This window comes from Lampris incognitus, chromosome 5 (genome assembly GCF_029633865.1).
Source record: "Lampris incognitus isolate fLamInc1 chromosome 5, fLamInc1.hap2, whole genome shotgun sequence".
Taxonomy (NCBI): Eukaryota; Metazoa; Chordata; class Actinopteri; order Lampriformes; family Lampridae; genus Lampris; species Lampris incognitus.
In genome coordinates, this window is record NC_079215.1 from 12,791,491 (window position 1) to 12,806,045 (window position 14,555).

The following is a 14,555-nucleotide window of genomic DNA, read 5'->3' on the forward strand; positions in this document are numbered from 1 at the left end:
CGTGCCACTCGCACGAATGCGACCACATGAAATTTTAACTTGCACATTCAATATATGCAACCATTTTGGTCGCAGTCTGGAGGCCTATAAGGATGATCTATAATGGCTTGGCTACAAATGCAATAGAAACATTATCAAAAACAGTATTGCCATTGGCTAATGTAACCAAGGCTTACCTTTAAATGTGTGGGATTGTCAAAACTCAATTTTTAACCGCCCGCCACAGCCACTTAATGCCAGCCCATTTTCTGATATGCATATGTATGTAACTTTAGTAGTCGGCCTACTTTTACTGTGTTTGCATTATTTAGCTGTTTGTTATTGTTTGCAATAATTGCATAGAATTGCTGTTATGAACATAATAATGTCCCCCGTGGTTGTTAAAACAAGAACGATAGTTGGTGAAATATTAGCCTCCCCATCCTCAGCCTCACTCGCCACCTATGAGTGACAAGATTAACTGTAGATGTTCATAAGGCACAGACCAGGAACGTTTCAATCAGACAGTGAAAAAATACATGTTTTTTTCTGAACGTCCATTAATTGTGCAGTCACAGCGGTGTTGCCTTTGAAAAAAACAAACAAAAAAAACCTCACACCTTGAAAAAAAAAAAGGTCGCCAAAGCCGATCAATCGGTTGCAGTCTGGAGCCCTGCATAAGCAATGATAGCTGTTATTTTCCCCCCTAATTACTGCTTTTAAGTGCATCCCAAAGCACAGGTGGCGTCACCTTGCCATTATCATTCAGATCTAAATACGTTTTAATTTAGTTTTTTAACTTTTCTTTGGTCTGGATTATTTGAAATATTTGAGTTCAGTCTCCAATGCGTAGATCTTGATTTATTATTGAGATACAGTGACAGCTGATGATTGTTTATGGCATGAAACATGTTTGTACTGTCTCATAAAGAATTTAATTGACTCACTGGATTATATATATATATATATATATATATATATACACACACACGTGTTTGTGTGTGTGTGTGTGTGTGTGTGTGTGTGTGTGTTAGGTCTGTGGTCTGAAAGAACGATCGGGCAACATCACACTGTCCAATTCTATGAAGGTCTCTTGAAAATGAAACAATCTTTCCTGGAATAGATTACATGAGGCAGGGAGTAGTGAGTGTAATCCTGACTGGACGGATACATTTCTCTCTAAACATCTTAAGATGCCCATTTCCCTCATTAAAGCGTTTATCTTCTTACTGATATCTTTTGGAATCTGAATTTCCACTAGAAGAGTCCAATCTTGAGACAATAGAGCTTTCGCTATGCTGCTATCTTGAAGGTGTTCCACCCGGGAGTCCGTCTAAAGCTATCTTACATCTCCCATGCTATTTTGGAGTTTACAAGACTGTAGGGGGTTCCCATATGTTTTCCACTAGTAGCCAGTCATCATTTCTGCATCCTGTTTTTAAATAAATGATTGCTAATAGCAACGTGAACTCATGTGAACTCATTTTAAAGCGTCTGCTAAATGAAATTGTAAAGCTTTCTACTGACTAATATATTCTTCACATATCTTGATACAAGGCTTTCCTGTGTGTTTAAGGGCACTCATGGTGACACAACATAATCTGGGGCTGCCTTGGCCTTGGCCCATTTTCCCTCCTGTGCTTCATTGCTTGTGTCTTGGCCAGGTGTCATGGGCTAATTTGAGGCATGTCAGAGTGGAGGAAAGCCAATGTGTTGGGAAACGGCTCTTGGCTTGGATTGGAGACAGCAATCATTACGATTTGGTTCAAATGAAGCCTGGCGGGGATTGTCTCTTAGCCAACATGGGAAGACTGTTAAACATGGTGATTAGGGCCTTCTCTCATTGTGCTACTATTGGCAACAGGTGACACTTCCCTGCCAGTCTAGTATTTGGGAAAACAACCATCTAAGTTGAATTTGCTCAGTTCTTCTCCTCTAAAGTAATGTCGATGTCTTTAGAGTGGTGAAAAAAACCCTGTTTTAAGTGTACTTAAGTTGTTATTCATACTTGTCTTGCACATTCACATAGCGTTCTGAAGAAGAACAACTATAAAGTGTATTAAAGACTGTTGCATCATTGTGAATAATTCTAATGATTCTCCTGACAAGTTTTAACACAGCTTCTTAAAAATGAGCTATGGTCAAGCCACAGCGCAGCTGCATTCCTGCAATAAGATTGCTTGACATTTGGACACATCTTACTCAGACTTAGGTGGAAGACGTTCATCTTCTGTGGTATATATAGGTCCACCATATGGCCTATATAAGGACGGTGAAATTGCTGCTATTCTTTTTGTTCACACTAAAAAGAACCATTCCTATTCAAAAGAGCTATTCCTTCTCGAAATGTTTTTGAATGATTTTCTTATTTAACTGCCCTTTTCAGGGCCCTGCTGCACCTTGTGCACCTTACCCCTGGGCCGATGGCTCCTCCAGGTGTGTGAGGTGACTGGGGCGGCAGCACACTCTATGCTTGCTCAAGACTGCTGAGCTTTTGCCAACCTCGGAGCGTAGGCGTAGTGGACCCTCTTCCGGCTGTCCACCTGTCGGCGAGCAGCAGTGGGAGCCTTTTCTCAATCTGGAGGATGAGCCCAGTGACCTGCATCTAGCTAGGAGTGCCTGGAAGAGGACAGTGCGTCCTCCGTCAGCTCAGTGATGTTGCACTCCTCCATTGAACCGCCAGTACAAAATCTCGAAACAGTTCTTCATGTTTCAATGGAAAAAGAACCGGCTCTCGGCCAGGAAAACTGGTTCCAGAGCGGCACCAACTTCACCATGGATGTAAAATCTAAACAACAGTGTACCGTGGAGGAGACAAACTGTCTCCTTGCACTGTGGTCCTCGATGGAAATCCAAAATATATTGGAGGGGGCTTCAAGAACAAAACCAGTATTTGAACAACTCCAGCGCAAGATGGCCTCTGCGGGGTTCGATAGAAATGTTGAACAAATAACAAACTAAAGAAATTGAAAAAGGACTACAGGAAAAAAAAAAGACTTCGGGCGAAGCGGCAAGTCGGCCACGGAGGAATACCCATTTCAGTGTTCTCGACTTGGTCTTTGGTAACAGAGCGGTGTGCCAACTCACCATGGCCAGCCCTACACATACGGTTGTCCATGAGTGAGTGAGTGAGTGCCAGTGTGAGTGATAGAGTTTCACCATTGGGCGGACGGCCGAGTTGGAGTCTCCCCATTGCCATTGCTCTTTCAAAATGAATCGGCGCGAACAGTTTTCTACTACGTCATCAGCTGTTCACTGAACCGATGTCAAAACAGCCGCTTTTTAAACGTAGTCATGTAAAAACAGCTGTTTAATAAGTCGCAGTCCAGCCTTATACTAGGTTTTAACCTAGTCTTGTTGTATTTTGCGTACTGTAATTTGTTTTCACAATTAACCAGTTTTCTATATAGACATGTCTGCTTCAGTATACTTAATCAACAGAGAAACAAATAATAAAAGTCATGACAGTCTTGATGTCGTTGAACACAAAAGGCACAGGTAGGGTTACAGAACTGTGGCAGTGGCGCTGTTAGAAAAAGAAAAAAAACAGTTGGCATGCCTGGTTATATTTTTGGTCTTTCATTATTTAAGCTGCAATATAGTTTACACGTGTGTAACCAAATTATTAAAGTCTGAGATGCAATGTTTATGCAGAGAACAGGAAGAAAAGGAAACGGATGATCCGCTGTGGCGACCCCTAATGGGAGCAGCTGGAAGTACTAGTAGTGATGCAGTGTTTATATTGACTGTTTCAGTGGGTACCTCAAAGCAGAATTGCCTAATATTAGTTGGACTGTTCAGCTACAGGAGATGGTGGAAGTGAAAGCAGCACAGATACCAGCGAAGGCCAGAAGCAAGGCAGTCTCTGAATTGGGTGGAATTGTCAGATGTCTTTAGCGTCATCTAAGCTTATTTGACCACAGACCCTTCTTTAAAGAAATGCGAGATAGTCTAGGAATTTTGCAATAGAGTGGGAAAGCTGTTGTCTCCCTGACCATCTGGGTTTTACAGAAAGTTCTTCCCATTATCTAGATTTTATAACAACCCCCAGCTGCTTTGCACTACTCTGTATTACATAATGAATGGCAAAGCTCTCTGCAACTTCTGTGTTTCACTTTATTACAACTAATATCCTTATGTCTTGGAATCATAAATTATCATTTGGGTTTTCCTCTCTCTCTCTCAATAGTTCCTCCGTCTCACGGTTATCCTCTGTCCCAACAGCTGGATGGCCTGTTGCGGCATCTATTCATTTCCCAGGCCTCTTCATCCCCATCCAGCTCTGTTGTTTACTTCAGCTTAGAAAACCCCATTCTCTTACCACAAAGCTAGCTTCTTTGCACTGAAGGGATATCAAGTGGTCCTAATTATTGTTCTATGCAGCTGCTCACAACAAAACCCAACGGGTTCATAATGACTTCCTTGCAGCAAACTACTCGACCAAATCCCATGTGTAGGTGTTAGATTTAGTCATAAACGGTCTTTTCCAAGTATTTTCAACCTGTTGTTAGGCAAATAAAACACACAGGTTAAATAACAAGCTAACTTTTTCAGAATCATATGAACCATACCCAAACCCTTTAAGTGTTGACATTCTCAAGCTTACATGAACAGTTGTAAGCTTGAAAATGCCAACACTTGAAACCATGGATTTGGTCTGTTCCATGTCCTTGTCATCACGCTCTCCAGGGCTTATTCTTACTTTACCGGCACTGCTTTTTACTTCAGCCATGTTTACAAACTATTCTTTTACCTGGCAGTGACTATCATATGAATTATGAAAATGTTGTAACTTTGGTAATACATTCTTTTGTGGCATTGTCCACTCTGCCTCTTTCTCACTCCTTGTTTAATGAGACGAGAAGGTATTGCAGAGCTGAGTTGTTGGCACGTTGTTACATGATGACACAGGTGTGGCGCTTGCTGCCAGGGTATTGAATTGTCTAACTTTTTGTCTAGAATCTGAGCTGGCTTCTGAAAAGAGCCACAGTGGTCTAGCACAATACATTTTGCCTGAAAGGTTTCCAAAGACAGATGAAAATTGTCACCTTAAGCACTGGAAATCACAGAGATCTCTGCATTCTGGGCCCTTCTTTTTTTTGTTTCTCCGGGCTTTCTTTTTTTTTTGCTCCGTCTTCTATTCTAGCCTGCCCAATATAGCCCGTTTACTGCCTGTTGACCTCTGAGATTGCTTAACACTTTCTCATTTTCTGTCCCTCTCTATTTACAGGGAGAGTCGGTCCTTGCAGTAGGGCTTAACGTGGAAAAGAGCACAGTTTGGGCTGAAGAGTAAAACCACAGTGAGAATCGTAAGTAAATGCTGCACTTACCTGGACTATTGAGGTATCGGAGACATAGGAGCCTGTTCGTTGAATGTTAATAGTGCAAGAAGCAGCAGTTTCTGAATGGAACATGGCAGAGAAAGCGCTTCACATTTGAGGGCAGTAGGTCATTACAATGTGCTGCCCCTGTGGCCTTTTTACTCTTGAGAATATACACATTTTCATTCTAACCAATTGCTACACTGGCTTATCATTTGTTCCCTCTGGCTTAGGGCCTGTTCATTGGTGAAATTATTTGGTCGACAGTTTGGCTGGAAGGGAAACCTGCATATGATTGGACCTTAATGGTTAGTAACCATTGCTTTAGGGGATACTGCCCAACCATATTTTCCACCACAAATATTTATGTAAAGAAGAAAGTCCTCCAAACCAGATAACTCTTATAAGGTGGATTTCAATAGTATTTTTCATGCTGGCCTTCTTTGACAAATGACTTATAATACAGGGCTTTCCACAAGCATATGGAGTAGCCAGCCAGTGGGAAAAAGTAGCTGGCTAGGGGGGTCCAGGGGCCTGCCCCCCTCATCAAAACAAAATGTGGCCCTAAAAGCCCAAAGTTGGTGACCTCGCATTCTAATGCCATTGATATACACTAATCTTAATTACTGCATATTTTAATGAGTTTGCCTACCTGATTGTAAACATGTGGTGAATTATTGTAAAGGAGAATTAGGCCTCTAGTCCCTTCTAGAGTACACAGTCTGTAAATCGCTATTAATACTTAAAACCACACCTAATTCCCGACCGATCAGAACTTTTGTAATGACAAATCATTAGACCTTATTTATTATTGTTTATTTATTTATTGACACCTCACTGTAAGGTTTATCAATCCGCTGTGGCGACCCCTAACGGGAGCAGCCGAAAGTAGTAGTAGTAGTAGACTGTAAGGTTTATCAAGACATGCTACAGTGATGGTTAATGTATTGTTTTACTAGAAACATAAATGCACTCTTATTCAATGAAAATAAACAAGGTTATTTTAAGGGGGACATTTTTTTTATCCCATGTCTTATGTAGCCTATGTATTGGTTTTGAATTAAATTAATTATAACATTTATAATTATTGTTTTTATATTATTATTATTATTGGTGTTGTTGTTGATAAAACATTATTTATTACATTAGTTTGCATAATTGGTCCGTGACAAAAAATACAAAAGTGTTCTAGGACATTTTAAACTATAAGAGTCCAGTGTGAGGCTGAGGCATAACCTATATTTTCCTCATATGACACAGGCCTGTTATTTTTACAACATTGTCTGTTTTAGTTTGTGTTTGCAATACGTCTTAGAGATGGCTCTGCTGGGGTGTCCGGGTAGCGTAGCGGTCTATTCCGTTGCCTACCACATGGGGATCGCCGGATCGAATCCCCGTGTTACCTCCAGCTTGGTCGGGTGTCCCTACTGACACAATTGGCCGTGTCTGTGGGTGATAAGCCGGATGTGGGTATGTGTTCTGGTCGCTGCACTAGCGCCTCCTCTGGTCAGTCAGGGCACCTGTTTGGGGGGTATAGCGTGATCCTCTCATGCGCTACTGACAACATGTCTCACTGTCAGGTGAAAAGAATCAGCTGGTGACTCCACATGTATCAGAGGAGGCATGTGGTAGTCTGCAGCCCTCCCTGGATGGGCAGAGGGGGTGGAGCAGCGACCGGGACGGCTCAGAGGAGTGGGGTAATTGGCCGGATACAATTGGGGAGAAAAAGCGAGAGAAAGAGAGAGCGAAAAAAGAAGAGATGGCTGTGCTGTAAATAAAGTTAATTCATTCATTAAGCCTGTAAGTGTCTGTGGCATATATGGAAAATGCAGCACTTCCGGTGGAGTTTTTAATACTTGCTGCGCAATCGTCAAGTTGCTGACACTGGTGTTTTTCGGTGTTTTCCAAAGTAGCCTGTCTAATGAGGATGTCCCCTATCTCTCCAGTCAATGCAGTTCTTAATGTGTTTTGTCACCAATTATTCTGCTAATATTTGTCAAACACTGAAGACGACTCTCCGCTCTCCACTCGGCACGACACAACCTCTCAGCGGAGCGCACACATTCATTTTGAGCACATGGGGGCAGGACTGGTACAGACAGATAGGCACCTTTCTCTGTCATCATGCTCACGTTGTTTTGAAGGAGGCTAGTGGTTGTAAATGTACATGCATAGCGAGTCGCAACTCGTTATTCAAAACTATTTTATTACAATCAAAAATTAATATATTAAAATAGCCAGCTGGACTTAAAGGAGTAGTCGGCTGTTTGTCCAGCAGGCGTCCATGTGAAGATTTTACTGTAAGGAGGGGTAAAGAACAGAGTAAGAGCATCACAGACTCGGTGTGTTTAACTCTACCTGTTATCTTCAGAACTAAGTAGGTTATTGTGATGTCCATCCATGATCCGAACCGCTTAGCCTGCTCTCAGGTTCGCGGGGATGCTGGAGCTTTTCCCAGTAGTCATTGGGCAGCAGGCGGGGAGACACCCTGGACAGGCCGCTAGGCCATCACACAGAGCCAACACACACACACACACACACACACTAGCACGGTCGCCTCACAGCAAGAAGGTCCTGGGTTCGAGCCCTGGGGAAGTCCAACCTTGGGGGTCATCCTCTGTGTGAAGTTTGCATGTTCTCCACACACACATTCATACCTAGGGGCAATTTAGTATGGCCGATTCACCTGACCTACATGTCTTTGGACTGTGGGAGGAAACCGGAGCCTGTGGAGGAAACTCACGCAGACACGAGGAGAACATGAAAATGCCACACAGAGGACGACCCGGGACGACCCCCAAGGTTGGACTACCCCGGGGCTCAAACCCAGGACCTTCTTGCTGTGAGGCGACCACACTAACCACAGCGCCACCGTGCCGCCTATTATGTTAGTTGTGTGTCAAATTTTTTAGAAAAAACGCTGCACTGAACTCAAGCTTTCAGGAAAGGCGAGCAATAGCCTCTGATGACCTGTTGATTTCAGAAGTAATTGGGTCAAGATTACAAAAAAAAATCGAAATCTTTTATCAGCTAAAACTTTCTCAGAAATGGTTTGATTTACTGCAAAATCATGACCTGGATGAATGAGAACATTCACAGACATGTTGCGGAACAATTTGGGTCTGACACCCTTAAAATGGTGAGGGAGTATGAAAGGATGGCTCGGAAGATTGCAGACTACAGAAACCACTTGCGGTTCAATCTGAGATGCAGACAACACAGGCTCATACCCAGTAGCCTGCGCCTGTGTACCACAATGAAAGGACATAGAGCTGACAGAATCATAGAGAAGGCACAGAATCAACTCCTGAATGAAAAAGTGAAACAGGTCCATTTCACCATTGAAGGGCTGAAGGAGAAATCTGACCAACTACTCCAGCAAATAACATCCCACTTACTTTGTGCAGTCTTGGAGAGGATCACTGATTTCACCAAGAAAGCCCAATTATCTCAACACCACAAAACCAAAGAAAGGCAGACAAGGAAGTTTCAAAACTTACAGCAATGAACCAACAACACTAGCCAAGCAGATATACTTACCTGGAGACAAAAGACAGAACATCCCACACAAAACGGAACGCAGAACAGATGGATCAAGAATCTGTCGGACAAGGTACTTTCACAATCAGAGAAGGAGGTCTTAGCCAAAGGACTGAATTTCGCCATGACACCCAAACAACTACCTATAGTTGACCTCGTCACAGCCACAGAATCAGCCATAAGGAAAAACAAGCGAACGGAAACCGAGGCAGAACAGCTTAGGTTAAAGGTATCAGCAGCTCTGTCCAATGCGAAACTCCCTCCTTCCAACCTAACCATGGAGGAAAGGAAAGCCATGACAGCCCTGAGCAAGGACGAAAACATCACTATCCTTCCAGCAGATAAGGGGAGATGCACGGTTATCCTCAACACAACAGACTACCACGCCAAGATCACATCATTACTCAGCGACACTGACACCTATGAACCTCTGAGACGCGATCCTACTAGTGGTTACAAGAGGAGAATAATAGAGTACCTACAGAAACTACAGAAAGGAGGAACCATTGATCGGATACAATACCACCGTCTCTACCCACAAGATAACATTCCATGCATATATGGACTCCCTAAGATCCATAAAGATGGAACCTCCCTCAGGCCCATCGTTAGCAGCATAAACTCGGTCACGTACAACATTGCCAAACATAAAGCCAACATCTTGACCCCTTTAGTGGACGAAACACCTCACCATATCCAAAACTCTATTGACTTCATGGACAAAGTCCAAGGCGTAAAACTGGAACCGGATGAAACCATGGTATCCTACGACGTGACCTCATTTATTCATCTGCATCCCAACCATGGAGGCTTTGGAAACTGTGAGGCAACGTTTGCTACAGGACGACACTCTCCACAATAGGACCAACCTCAGCCCAGACCAGATTTGCCAACTACTGGACCTTTGCCTGAACACTACATATTTCCAATTCAGGGGCCAGTTCTACAGACAGAAACACAGCTGTGCAATGGGCTCACCAGTATCGCCCATTGTGGCCAACTTATATATGGAAGCAGTAGAACACAGGGCCCTGAACTCCTTCAGAGGAACACCTCCGAGCTACTGGTTCAGATATGTGGACGACACATGGGTCAAAATCCAAACACAAGAGGTGCAAGTGTTTACCAAACACATCAACTCAGTGGACAAGAACATTAATTTCACGAGGGAAGACGTAAAGAACAACAGTTTGTCCTTCTTGGACTGTGACGTCCACATTGGGGAAGACAGGAGCTTCCACATTTGGGTTTACTGGAAACCTACACACACAGACCAATGTCTACTTTTCGACTCACACCACCCGCTGGAACACAAACTGAGCGTCATCAGAACTTTGCAACACAGAGCTGACAATGTGCCCAGCAGCACTCAGGCCCAACGAGAAGAACACAAACACCTGAGGGGAGCTTTAAAAACCTGCGGCTACCCTAGTTGGACCTTTGTGAAAACTGCAACACGTTCCAAAAAGACCAACCAGGTGAGCGACGAGGAGAAAAGGAGCAGAAGGAATAGCACAGTCATCCCGTATGTTTCTGGGGTCTCCGAGAAACTCAGGAGAATTTTTAACAAACACCGCATCCCGGTATACTTCAAACCCAGCAACACACTCCGACAAAGACTGGTTCATCCCAAAGACCGTGTACCACACACCCGGAAAATCAATCTGGTGTATGCCATACAATGCAATGAGGATTACACTGACCTATACATAGGAGAAACCAAACAACCACTACAAACGGATGGCCCAACACAGAAGGCCAAACTCCTCAGGACAAGACTCAGCAGTCTATCTACACCTAAAGGAGAAGACACACTCCTTCGAGGACAGCAACGTACACATTTTGGACAGAGAAGATAGATGGTTTGAAAGAGGGGTGAAGGAAGCCATCTATGCGAAACTGGAAAAACCATCCCTGAACAGAGGAGGAGGTCTGCGACACCACCTATCTCCCACTTACAATGCCGTCCTTTCATCTCTACCCAGGAGACTCAAGAAGCCTAGCCTCCAAGAACAACAGTCGGTCACTAACGGCTCCAACGACTCTCATGACCACTGAACAATGAAGTCGAAACTAACACCCCCAACGACCGTCGCTGCTAAACAAATGCAAATTAATAGCTCCGATAACGACGGGCGCGGCCATAACATCGGTACACAAAAGAGCCACTCATATCTATGGCTCTGTTAGCGACGGCCGTTGATAAACATCGGATCACAAAGAGTCACGCATATCAATAGCTCTGACAACGACTCCTAGAGGATAAATTCTGAGTCTCATCAGCAGCCAGTCAGACTAGCTCGGTCTAGTCAGAAAGGCATAAACTGAGGAAGCCTCTTGGATGAGAGGCGAAACGTCTTCACGGATATATACCAAGTCCAGTTGCACTTGATTCAACTCCTTTGGATTTACTGCAAATTGGCCCCAAAATGGTTTGATGTTCTATTGCCATAGTGAAAAAAAAAATCATCTTTTTAAAAATGGTTTATGGTCAAACTTAAGGGCCGCAATTTGTTGGCTTGTAAAAGGTAATGTCTTTGGAGGACCAAAATATGAGCTCAGAGCCCGTGCTAAAATTCTCCTCTGCAAAACGATTGACACAATAACCCAGCCATTGTTACAATCAGATGGTGAATTGGACTGCATTTTTTATGTAGCGCTTTTGAATGTTTTTGAATTTGAACCAGAACAAAAACCTTAGTTGGGTCTATGGTCTTATATTCAACCTAGCATTTACTGCATCCAGGCTCCGCTCTCCCAAGCAGTGCATGCAATACATACGCTGGAATTAAGATGAGCTTCACAGTGTGCAAGAGGACCCGAGTACATTATATCTTAGAGGATGCCTCAACGGGGCCATCCTCTCATTGTCACCATCTCAGGCAGGATGTACACTTTCACACTTCCATGCTTCTTTCCAGGAACAGTGGGAGTTGTTTGGAAAAAAAGGGGGGGGTTATTAACTCACGGATAGACATTGTCTGTTATTTATTTGAGGGAGAGTGAGTTGTTGGGAAGTAAAGAGCACACAACCATTGAGAACTATATAGACGGTCATGAGTATTTTATTTTTTCATAAACCCGCTATGGGGTTCACACACAATGGGCGTCATTCATCAATCGTTTGGACGTACAAATTTGTTCTTACACACCCATGGGATTTCTTGGGCCTGAAGTTTGTCTCAGAGACCAGTGTAAGAACCCGGGAAGACTCACGGGTGTGTAAGAATAAATTTGTACGTAGAAACGATTGATGAGTTAGGCCCGTTGTTTTTGGGGTTCAGGGGTGTAACGGCACACAAAGTTCACAGTTTCAGATGTACCTCAGTTTTGAAGTCTTGGTTTGGTACAGCCGGGGGGGGGGGGGTGTCTTTTCTTCTTCTTTTTTTTTTGTTATTGAACTGTGCAAACAGAACAAACTAGGGTATGGTGGTTCTGTCTTTGTTAAATAAATAAAGACTGTCAAGACTGCTGCAACCAGCTGCAATCTGCTAATAAAAAAGTAAAATTAACTTAAAAATAAATCAAAATAGATATTCTTGCAAATAAATAATAATCAAATAAAAACCCGTTAAGGGTGCAGCGTTTAGAAAATTAATTGTACTTGAAGCGTACTATACTTTATTTACATTAGCAGCTTGCAGCTTCATATTAGGACTGTACAACATAAATATTCACTCATATAAATAAACAAGTACGAAAACCCATGCCGCACCTGATGCGAGTTGCGAGTGTATCCTACTAAATGTCCCTACTAAAGAGCCTTCTCAGGTCATCCGTGAGTGAGTGACCACAATTTGCAACTCATAGCCCACGGCGCCAGTTCCACGAAAAATATAATAAAATACATATTCATTAAGGTGCAGCATTTAGAAAATTAACTGTACTTGAACTGTACTGGTTCTTCAATCTCTGGTTTATCTGCGTTTGCCATAACTACTAGGCTGTGCTGTGCTAAAATACCAGATTTTGGACATCAAGGTAGCGTAGCGGCCTATTTCGTAGCCTACCAACACGGGGTTTCAAACTGGGATCCCCGTGTTACCTCCGGCTTGGTCGGGCGTCCCTACAGACACAATTGGCCGTGTCTGGGGGTGGGAAGCTGGATGTGGGTATGTGTCCTGGTCGCCACACTAGCGCCTCATCTGTTCGGTCGGGGCGCCTGTTCAGGGGGGAGGGGGAACTGGGGGGAATAGCATGATCCTCCCACGCGCTACGTCCCCCTGGCGAAACTCCTCACTGTCAGGGGGAAAAGAATCAGCTGGTGACTCCACATGTATCGGAGGAGGCATGTGGTAGTCTGCAGCCCTCCCTGGATCAGCAGAGGGGGTGGAGCAGCGACCGGGACGGCTCAGAAGAGTGGGATAATTGGCCAGATACAACTGGGAAGATAAAGCAGGGGGATACCGGATTTCTCTCTGTGGTGTGTGCACATGCTTAGCGGGGTGGCTGAACGTACAACATTCAGCTATGTGTGAAAGGTGCTAGGGAGGAAACTCGAGGTTAAAACAACACTGCAGTCGTCTGGTACATACGCGTGCCAAACCGAAAGACCCATACTGAAAATTTTCGGTACGAGTATGTGTACCCTTACACCCCTGCTGGGGCTGAGTGTGCATTTAGTGTGTGTGTGCAAGTGTTGAATAATTCACCCCGGGCATGCCCTTGATCAATTACAAGTAACACGATAGCATATTGCAACCCTTTGCTTTGCTCACCACTGCATTTAAAGTCACATTCAGGACTCAGAAGTCCGCATGTTCACTTTTTTCTTACCCTAAAGCTGGTACCGATGTCTCCGAGACTGGAAAATTTAATGTGGAGTGTGAATAATTCCTACTTTAAGTTTCACCATTGATTTTCTTCTGCTCTGTGTTGTATTTGCTTCAGACACGAGTCAGCCTTAACTCCTCATCTACCAAGGAGGAGGGGGAACCTGGTGAAAGGCCGTATATGACAAATAACTCACGCAAAATTACCTTTCTTCTGTTATCATGTTGAGACTGTAGTGAGGCCAGTGCACTGCACTGTGCCAGCAGAGTCATGTGCAGTTATCACTGTATTTCCATTAGTGTTGGAGCTGGAATCAGGATGAGGAAGTCCCACAGAAAAAACACAATGACTAAAGTAAATTATGCCACGCAGTGACATTCATCTACTACATGCAATGCATCGTCTCCACAGATCACAACACAGAGTCAGGCATTTTTGTTTTGTTTTGCGAATGAAAAAGACAAATAACTGCTTGTTGTGATTTCAGTATGCACCGCAGAGTCAGTGCAGGATGTTATAATGATGGTGTTGGATATCAGCATCTTTTCACCGGATGTGTCGGAAATGTAAAGTCATCGTTATCTGTGTAACAGGAAGCTAACGAGAGTTTGTAGATTTGTCGTTCTCTGCAAAAGGAGACATGTCCACTAACAATAAGCCTACAATCGACTCGTTTTTCAGTAAGAAAAATGCTCAAGTATGCCTACGATGCCCATGCCACCTTTGTCTCTCGTGTAGCAGGAAGTGGCCCCCTTCCCAGCACCATTTTAACACCAAAAAGTGGCCAGCAGTTTTCATGATGAGGCAGGGGTGATAATTAAGTTGAATGCAGCATACAGTATCACCAAAGAAGAAATGCCACCCCTGAAATTTTACACACAAATAGGCTACTGCCAAAAAACTGTCGACTGTCAAGACAGAATACAGCAATGATATGGCGTA

At 43.6% G+C, this 14,555-nt stretch overlaps 1 protein-coding gene across 2 annotated transcripts in view; it reads left to right on the top strand.

The window, feature by feature from the left end:
* The window catches only part of fbxw7 (F-box and WD repeat domain containing 7), a 191,613-nt gene that overhangs the window by 52,323 nt on the left and 124,735 nt on the right, over positions 1–14,555 (top strand). For both annotated transcript variants that reach the window (XM_056279936.1, XM_056279937.1), the window contains exon 3: positions 5,210–5,288. The gene's annotated coding sequence lies outside the window, so the exon portion shown is untranslated. The remainder of the gene's footprint in view (positions 1–5,209; positions 5,289–14,555) is intronic.